At 37.4% G+C, this 7,500-nt stretch overlaps 2 non-coding genes and 29 pseudogenes across 2 annotated transcripts; all 31 read right to left on the reverse strand.

The window, feature by feature from the left end:
• The window catches only part of LOC148453177 (5S ribosomal RNA), a 119-nt pseudogene extending 40 nt beyond the window's left edge, over positions 1–79 (reverse strand).
• A 116-nt stretch (positions 80–195) lies between these two features.
• Positions 196–314, reverse strand: LOC148453178 (5S ribosomal RNA; annotated as a pseudogene).
• Positions 315–430: 116 nt separating this feature from the next.
• Positions 431–549, reverse strand: LOC148453179 (5S ribosomal RNA; annotated as a pseudogene).
• A 115-nt stretch (positions 550–664) lies between these two features.
• Positions 665–783, reverse strand: LOC148453180 (5S ribosomal RNA; annotated as a pseudogene).
• A 116-nt stretch (positions 784–899) lies between these two features.
• LOC148453181 (5S ribosomal RNA) lies at positions 900–1,018 on the reverse strand (annotated as a pseudogene).
• Positions 1,019–1,134: 116 nt separating this feature from the next.
• LOC148453182 (5S ribosomal RNA) lies at positions 1,135–1,253 on the reverse strand (annotated as a pseudogene).
• Positions 1,254–1,369: 116 nt separating this feature from the next.
• On the reverse strand, positions 1,370–1,488 carry LOC148453183 (5S ribosomal RNA; annotated as a pseudogene).
• A 116-nt stretch (positions 1,489–1,604) lies between these two features.
• On the reverse strand, positions 1,605–1,723 carry LOC148453184 (5S ribosomal RNA). Its single transcript, XR_015875131.1, has one exon. It is a non-coding gene; the product is annotated as a 5S ribosomal RNA (ribosomal RNA).
• Positions 1,724–1,839: 116 nt separating this feature from the next.
• LOC148453185 (5S ribosomal RNA) lies at positions 1,840–1,958 on the reverse strand (annotated as a pseudogene).
• A 116-nt stretch (positions 1,959–2,074) lies between these two features.
• Positions 2,075–2,193, reverse strand: LOC148453186 (5S ribosomal RNA). Its single transcript, XR_015874947.1, has one exon. It is a non-coding gene; the product is annotated as a 5S ribosomal RNA (ribosomal RNA).
• Positions 2,194–2,308: 115 nt separating this feature from the next.
• Positions 2,309–2,427, reverse strand: LOC148453187 (5S ribosomal RNA; annotated as a pseudogene).
• A 116-nt stretch (positions 2,428–2,543) lies between these two features.
• On the reverse strand, positions 2,544–2,662 carry LOC148453188 (5S ribosomal RNA; annotated as a pseudogene).
• A 116-nt stretch (positions 2,663–2,778) lies between these two features.
• Positions 2,779–2,897, reverse strand: LOC148453189 (5S ribosomal RNA; annotated as a pseudogene).
• A 116-nt stretch (positions 2,898–3,013) lies between these two features.
• Positions 3,014–3,132, reverse strand: LOC148453190 (5S ribosomal RNA; annotated as a pseudogene).
• Positions 3,133–3,247: 115 nt separating this feature from the next.
• Positions 3,248–3,366, reverse strand: LOC148453191 (5S ribosomal RNA; annotated as a pseudogene).
• A 116-nt stretch (positions 3,367–3,482) lies between these two features.
• LOC148453192 (5S ribosomal RNA) lies at positions 3,483–3,601 on the reverse strand (annotated as a pseudogene).
• A 116-nt stretch (positions 3,602–3,717) lies between these two features.
• On the reverse strand, positions 3,718–3,836 carry LOC148453193 (5S ribosomal RNA; annotated as a pseudogene).
• Positions 3,837–3,952: 116 nt separating this feature from the next.
• LOC148453194 (5S ribosomal RNA) lies at positions 3,953–4,071 on the reverse strand (annotated as a pseudogene).
• A 116-nt stretch (positions 4,072–4,187) lies between these two features.
• LOC148453195 (5S ribosomal RNA) lies at positions 4,188–4,306 on the reverse strand (annotated as a pseudogene).
• A 116-nt stretch (positions 4,307–4,422) lies between these two features.
• Positions 4,423–4,541, reverse strand: LOC148453196 (5S ribosomal RNA; annotated as a pseudogene).
• A 115-nt stretch (positions 4,542–4,656) lies between these two features.
• On the reverse strand, positions 4,657–4,775 carry LOC148453197 (5S ribosomal RNA; annotated as a pseudogene).
• Positions 4,776–4,891: 116 nt separating this feature from the next.
• Positions 4,892–5,010, reverse strand: LOC148453198 (5S ribosomal RNA; annotated as a pseudogene).
• Positions 5,011–5,126: 116 nt separating this feature from the next.
• LOC148453199 (5S ribosomal RNA) lies at positions 5,127–5,245 on the reverse strand (annotated as a pseudogene).
• A 115-nt stretch (positions 5,246–5,360) lies between these two features.
• On the reverse strand, positions 5,361–5,479 carry LOC148453200 (5S ribosomal RNA; annotated as a pseudogene).
• Positions 5,480–5,595: 116 nt separating this feature from the next.
• LOC148453201 (5S ribosomal RNA) lies at positions 5,596–5,714 on the reverse strand (annotated as a pseudogene).
• Positions 5,715–6,065: 351 nt separating this feature from the next.
• On the reverse strand, positions 6,066–6,184 carry LOC148453202 (5S ribosomal RNA; annotated as a pseudogene).
• A 115-nt stretch (positions 6,185–6,299) lies between these two features.
• Positions 6,300–6,418, reverse strand: LOC148453203 (5S ribosomal RNA; annotated as a pseudogene).
• A 116-nt stretch (positions 6,419–6,534) lies between these two features.
• On the reverse strand, positions 6,535–6,653 carry LOC148453204 (5S ribosomal RNA; annotated as a pseudogene).
• Positions 6,654–7,004: 351 nt separating this feature from the next.
• LOC148453205 (5S ribosomal RNA) lies at positions 7,005–7,123 on the reverse strand (annotated as a pseudogene).
• A 116-nt stretch (positions 7,124–7,239) lies between these two features.
• Positions 7,240–7,358, reverse strand: LOC148453206 (5S ribosomal RNA; annotated as a pseudogene).
• Positions 7,359–7,474: 116 nt separating this feature from the next.
• Positions 7,475–7,500, reverse strand: part of LOC148453207 (5S ribosomal RNA) — a 119-nt pseudogene continuing 93 nt past the window's right edge.

Below are 7,500 nucleotides of genomic sequence, written 5' to 3' on the forward strand. Positions count from 1 at the left end.
AGTACTAACCAGGCCCAACACTGCATAGCTTCCAAGATCAGATGATATTGGGCATGTCCAGTGTGGTTTGGCTGTAGGTGCTCAAAAACATTAATTTTAGACCTCTATTACTTCTTAACTCAAGTAAATTCATTGATAAGTTGAAAAAATTAAATGTAAAATGTAATAGAAAAGAATGTTATGGCAGTATAAAATTACCTACAGCACCTGGTATTCCCAGGTGGTCTCCCATCCAAGTACTAACCAGGCCCAACACTGCATAGCACCCAAGTTCAGACGAGATTGGGCATGTCCTGTGTGGTTTGGCTGTAGGTGCTCAAAAGCATTAACTTTAGACCTCTATTACTTCTTAACTCAAGTAAATTCATTAATAAGTTGAAAATATTAAATGTACAATGTAATAGAAAAGAATGTTATGGCAGTATAAAATTACCTACAGCACCTTGGATTCCTAGGTGGTCTCCCATCCAAGTACTAACCAGGCCCAACACTGCATAGCTTCCAAGATCAGACGAGATTGAGCATGTCCAGTGTGGTTTGGCTGTAGATGCTCAAAAACATTAACTTTAGACCTCTTTTACTTCTTAACTCAAGTAAATTCAATGATAAGTTGAAAAATGAAATGTAAAATGTAATAGAAAAGAAAGTTTTGGCAGTATAAAATTACCTACAGCTCCTGGTATTCCCAGGTGGTCTCCCATCCAAGTACTAACCAGGCCCAACACTGCATAGCTTCCAAAATCAGACGAGATTGGGCATGTCCAGTGTGGTTTGGCTGTAGGTGCCCAAAACCATTAACTTAAGACCTCTATTACTTCTTAACTCAAGTAAATTCATTGATAAGTTGAAAAAATTAAATGTAAAATGTAATAGAAAAGAATGTTATGGCAGTATAAAATTACCTACAGCACCTGGTATTCCCAGGTGGTCTCCCATCCAAGTTCTAACCAGGCCCAACACTGCAGAGCTTCCAAGATCAAACAAGATTGGGCATGTCCAGTGTGGTTTGGCAGTAGGTGCTCAAAAACATTAACTTTAGACCTCTTTTACTTCTTAACTCAAGTAAATTCATTGATAAGTTGAAAAAATTAAATGTAAAATGTAATAGAAAAGAATGTTTTGGCTGTATAAAATTTCCTACAGCAACTGGTATTCTCAGGTGGTCTCCCATCCAAGTACAAACCAGGCCCAACACAGCAAAGCTTACAAGATCAGACGAGATTGGGCATGTCCAGTGTGGTTTGGCTGTAGGTGCTCAAAAGCATTAAATTTAGACCTCTATTACTTCTTAACTCAAGTAAATTCATTTATAAGTTGAAAAAATTAAATGTAAAATGTAATAGAAAAGAATGTTATGGCAGTATAAAATTACCTAAAGCACCTGGTATTCCCAGGTGGTCTCCCATCCAAGTACTAACCAGGCCCAACACTGCATAGCTTCCAAGATCAGACGAGATTGGGCATGTCCAGTGTGGTTTGACTGTAGGTGCTCAAAAACATTAACTTTAGACCTCTTTTACTTCTTAACTCAAGTAAATTCATTGATAAGTTGAAAAAATGTAATGTAAAATGTAATAGAAAATAATGTTATGGCTATATAAAATTACCTACAGCACCTGGTATTCCCAGGTGGTCTCCCGTCCAAGTACTAACCAGGCCCAACACTGCATAGCTTCCAAGATCAGATGAGATTGGGCATGTCCAGTGTGGTTTGGCTGTAGGTGCTCAAAAGCATTAACTTTAGACCTCTATTACTTCTTAACTCAAGTAAATTCATTGATAAGTTGAAAAAATTAAATGTAAAATGTAGTAGAATAGACTGTTATGGCAGTATAAAATTACCTACAGCACCTGGGATTCCTAGGTGGTCTCCCATTCAAGTACTAACCAGGCCCAACACTGCATAGCTTCCAAGATCAGATGATATTGGGCATGTCCAGTGTGGTTTGGCTGTACGTGCTCAAAAACATTAATTTTAGACCTCTATTACTTCTTAACTCAAGTAAATTCATTGATAAGTTGAAAAAATTAAATGTAAAATGTAATAGAAAAGAATGTTATGGCATTATAAAATTACCTACAGCACCTGGTATTCCCAGGTGGTCTCCCATCCAAGTACTAACCAGGCCCAACACTGCATAGCTTCCAAGTTCAGATGAGATTGGGCATGTCCAGTGTGGTTTGGCTGTAGATGCTCAAAAACATTAACTTTAGACCTCTTTTACTTCTTAACTCAAGTAAATTCAATGATAAGTTGAAAAATGAAATGTAAAATGTAATAGAAAAGAAAGTTTTGGCAGTATAAAATTACCTACAGCTCCTGGTATTCCCAGGTGGTCTCCCATCCAAGTACTAACCAGGCCCAACACTGCATAGCTTCCAAAGTCAGACGAGATTGGGCATGTCCAGTGTGGTTTGGCTATAGGTGCCCAAAACCATTAACTTAAGACCTCTATTACTTCTTAACTCAAGTAAATTCATTGATAAGTTGAAAAAATTAAATGTAAAATGTAATAGAAAAGAATGTTATGGCAGTACAAAATTACCTACAGCACCTGGAATTCCCAGGTGGTCTCCCATCCAAGTTCTAACCAGGCCCAACACTGCATAGCTTCCAAGATCAAACAAGATTGGGCATGTCCAGTGTGGTTTGGCAGTAGGTGCTCAAAAACATTAACTTTAGACCTCTTTTACTTCTTAACTCAAGTAAATTCATTGATAAGTTGAAAAAATTAAATGTAAAATGTAATAGAAAAGAATGTTTTGGCTGTATAAAATTTCCTACAGCAACTGGTATTCTCAGGTGGTCTCCCATCCAAGTACAAACCAGGCCCAACACAGCAAAGCTTACAAGATCAGACGAGATTGGGCATGTCCAGTGTGGTTTGGCTGTAGGTGCTCAAAAGCATTAAATTTAGACCTCTATTACTTCTTATCTCAAGTAAATTCATTGATAAGTTGAAAAAATTAAATGTAAAATGTAATAGAATAGACTGTTATGGCAGTATAAAATTACCTACAGCACCTGGGATTCCTAGGTGGTCTCCCATCCAAGTACTAACCAGGCCCAACACTGCATAGCTTCCAAGATCAGACGAGATTGGGCATGTCCAGTGTGGTTTGGCTGTAGGTGATCAAAAACATTAACTTTAGACCTCTTTTACTTCTTAACTCATGTAAATTCAATGATAAGTTGAAAAATGAAATGTAAAATGTAATAGAAAAGAATGTTTTGGCAGTATAAAATTACCTACAGCTCCTGGTATTCCCAGGTGGTCTCCCATCCAAGTATTAACCAGGCCCAACACTGCATAGCTTCCAAGATCAAACAAGATTGGGCATGTCCAGTGTGGGTTGGCAGTAGGTGCTCAAAAACATTAACTTTAGACCTCTTTTACTTCTTAACTCAAGTAAATTCATTGATAAGTTGAAAAAATTAAATGTAAAATGTAATAGAAAAGAATGTTTTGACTGTATAAAATTTCCTACAGCAACTGGTATTCTCAGGTGGTCTCCCATCCAAGTACAAACCAGGCCCAACACAGCAAAGCTTACAAGATCAGACGAGATTGGGCATGTCCAGTGTGGTTTGGCTGTAGGTTCTCAAAAGCATTAAATTTAGACCTCTATTACTTCTTAACTCAAGTAAATTCATTGATAAGTTGAAAAAATGTAATGTAAAATGTAATAGAAAATAATGTTATGGCTATATAAAATTACCTACTGCACCTGGTATTCCCAGCTGGTCTCCCGTCCAAGTACTAACCAGGCCCAACACTGCATAGCTTCCAAGATCAGACGAGATTGGGCATGTCCAGTGTGGTTTGGCTGTAGGTGCTCAAAAGCATTAACTTTAGACCTCTATTACTTCTTAACTCAAGTAAATTCATTGATAAGTTGAAAAAATTAAATGTAAAATGTAGAAGAATAGACTGTTATGGCAGTATAAAATTACCTACAGCACCTGGGATTCCTAGGTGGTCTCCCATTCAAGTACTAACCAGGCCCAACACTGCATAGCTTCCAAGATCAGATGATATTGGGCATGTCCAGTGTGGTTTGGCTGTACGTGCTCAAAAACATTAATTTTAGACCTCTATTACTTCTTAACTCAAGTAAATTCATTGATAAGTTGAAAAAATTAAATGTAAAATGTAATAGAAAAGAATGTTATGGCAGTATAAAATTACCTACAGCACCTGGTATTCCCAGGTGGTCTCCCATCCAAGTACTAACCAGGCCCAACACTGCATAGCACCCAAGTTCAGACGAGATTGGGCATGTCCTGTGTGGTTTGGCTGTAGGTGCTCAAAAGCATTAACTTTAGACCTCTATTACTTCTTAACTCAAGTAAATTCATTAATAAGTTGAAAATATTAAATGTACAATGTAATAGAAAAGAATGTTATGGCAGTATAAAATTACCTACAGCACCTTGGATTCCTAGGTGGTCTCCCATCCAAGTACTAACCAGGCCCAACACTGCATAGCTTCCAAGATCAGACGAGATTGAGCATGTCCAGTGTGGTTTGGCTGTAGATGCTCAAAAACATTAACTTTAGACCTCTTTTACTTCTTAACTCAAGTAAATTCAATGATAAGTTGAAAAATGAAATGTAAAATGTAATAGAAAAGAAAGTTTTGGCAGTATAAAATTACCTACAGCTCCTGGTATTCCCAGGTGGTCTCCCATCCAAGTACTAACCAGGCCCAACACTGCATAGCTTCCAAAATCAGACGAGATTGGGCATGTCCAGTGTGGTTTGGCTGTAGGTGCCCAAAACCATTAACTTAAGACCTCTATTACTTCTTAACTCAAGTAAATTCATTGATAAGTTGAAAAAATTAAATGTAAAATGTAATAGAAAAGAATGTTATGGCAGTATAAAATTACCTACAGCACCTGGTATTCCCAGGTGGTCTCCCATCCAAGTTCTAACCAGGCCCAATACTGCAGAGCTTCCAAGATCAAACAAGATTGGGCATGTCCAGTGTGGTTTGGCAGTAGGTGCTCAAAAACATTAACTTTAGACCTCTATTACTTCTTAACTCAAGTAAATTCATTAATAAGTTGAAAATATTAAATGTACAATGTAATAGAAAAGAATGTTATGGCAGTATAAAATTACCTACAGCACCTTGGATTCCTAGGTGGTCTCCCATCCAAGTACTAACCAGGCCCAACACTGCATAGCTTCCAAGATCAGACGAGATTGAGCATGTCCAGTGTGGTTTGGCTGTAGATGCTCAAAAACATTAACTTTAGACCTCTTTTACTTCTTAACTCAAGTAAATTCAATGATAAGTTGAAAAATGAAATGTAAAATGTAATAGAAAAGAAAGTTTTGGCAGTATAAAATTACCTACAGCTCCTGGTATTCCCAGGTGGTCTCCCATCCAAGTACTAACCAGGCCCAACACTGCATAGCTTCCAAAATCAGACGAGATTGGGCATGTCCAGTGTGGTTTGGCTGTAGGTGCCCAAAACCATTAACTTAAGACCTCTATTACTTCTTAACTCAAGTAAATTCATTGATAAGTTGAAAAAATTAAATGTAAAATGTAATAGAAAAGAATGTTATGGCAGTATAAAATTACCTACAGCACCTGGTATTCCCAGGTGGTCTCCCATCCAAGTTCTAACCAGGCCCAACACTGCAGAGCTTCCAAGATCAAACAAGATTGGGCATGTCCAGTGTGGTTTGGCAGTAGGTGCTCAAAAACATTAACTTTAGACCTCTTTTACTTCTTAACTCAAGTAAATTCATTGATAAGTTGAAAAAATTAAATGTAAAATGTAATAGAAAAGAATGTTTTGGCTGTATAAAATTTCCTACAGCAACTGGTATTCTCAGGTGGTCTCCCATCCAAGTACAAACCAGGCCCAACACAGCAAAGCTTACAAGATCAGACGAGATTGGGCATGTCCAGTGTGGTTTGGCTGAAGGTGCTCAAAAGCATTAAATTTAGACCTCTATTACTTCTTAACTCAAGTAAATTCATTGATAAGTTGAAAAAATTAAATGTAAAATGTAATAGAATAGACTGTTATGGCAGTATAAAATTACCTACAGCACTTGGGATTCCTAGGTGGTCTCCCATCCAAGTACTAACCAGGCCCAACACTGCATAGCTTCCAAGATCAGACGAGATTGGGCATGTCCAGTGTGGTTTGGCTGTAGGTGCTCAAAAACATTAACTTTAGACCTCTTTTACTTCTTAACTCAAGTAAATTCAATGATAAGTTGAAAAATGAAATGTAAAATGTAATAGAAAAGAATGTTTTGGCAGGATAAAATTACCTACAGCTCCTGGTATTCCCAGGTGGTCTCCCATCCAAGTTCTAACCAGGCCCAACACTGCATAGCTTCCAAGATCAGACGAGATTGGGCATGTCCAGTGTGGTTTGGCTGTAGTTGCCCAAAACCATTAACTTTAGACCTCTATTACTTCTTAACTCAAGTAAATTCATTGATAAGTTGAAAAAATTAAATGTAAAATGTAATAGAAAAGAATGTTATGGCAGTATAAAATTACCTACAGCACCTGGTATTCCCAGGAGGTTTCCCATCCAAGTACTAATCAGACCCAACACTGCATAGCTTCCAAGATCAAACAAGATTGGGCATGTCCAGTGTGGGTTGGCAGTAGGTGCTCAAAAACATTAACTTTAGCCCTCTTTTACTTCTTTACTCAAGTAAATTCATTGATAAGTTGAAAAAATTTAATGTAAAATGTAATAGAAAAGAATGTTTTGGCTGTATAAAATTTCCTACAGCAACTGGTATTCTCAGGTGGTCTCCCATCCAAGTACAAACCAGGCCCAACACAGCAAAGCTTACAAGATCAGACGAGATTGGGCATGTCCAGTGTTGTTTGTTTGTAGGTGGTCAAAAGCATTAAATTTAGACCTCTATTACTTCTTAACTCAAGTAAATTCATTGATAAGTTGAAAAAATTAAATGTAAAATGTAATAGAAAAGAATGTTATGGCAGTATAAAATTACCTACAGCACCTGGTATTCCCAGGTGGTCTCCCATCCAAGTACTAACCAGGCCCAACACTGCATAGCTTCCAAGATCAGACGAGATTGGGCATATCCTTTGTGGTTTGACTGTAGGTGCTCAAAAACATTAACTTTAGACCTCTTTTACTTCTTAACTCAAGTAAATTCATTGATAAGTTGAAAAAATGTAATGTAAAATGTAATAGAAAAGAATGTTATGGCTATATAAAATTACCTACAGCACCTTGTATTCCCAGGTGGTCTCCCATCCAAGTACTAACCAGGCCCAACACTGCATAGCTTCCAAGATCAGACGAGATTGGGCATGTCCAGTGAGGTTTGGCTGTAGGTGCTCAAAAGCATTAACTTTAGACCTCTATTACTTCTTAACTCAAGTAAATTCATTGATAAGTTGAAAAAATTAAATGTAAAATGTAGTAGAATAGACTTTTATGGCAGTATAAAATTACCTACAGCACCCGGGATTCCTAGG

The sequence above is a fragment of the Taudactylus pleione genome, unplaced genomic scaffold (genome assembly GCF_031769625.1).
Source record: "Taudactylus pleione unplaced genomic scaffold, aTauple2 ptg001184l, whole genome shotgun sequence".
Taxonomy (NCBI): domain Eukaryota; kingdom Metazoa; phylum Chordata; class Amphibia; order Anura; family Myobatrachidae; genus Taudactylus; species Taudactylus pleione.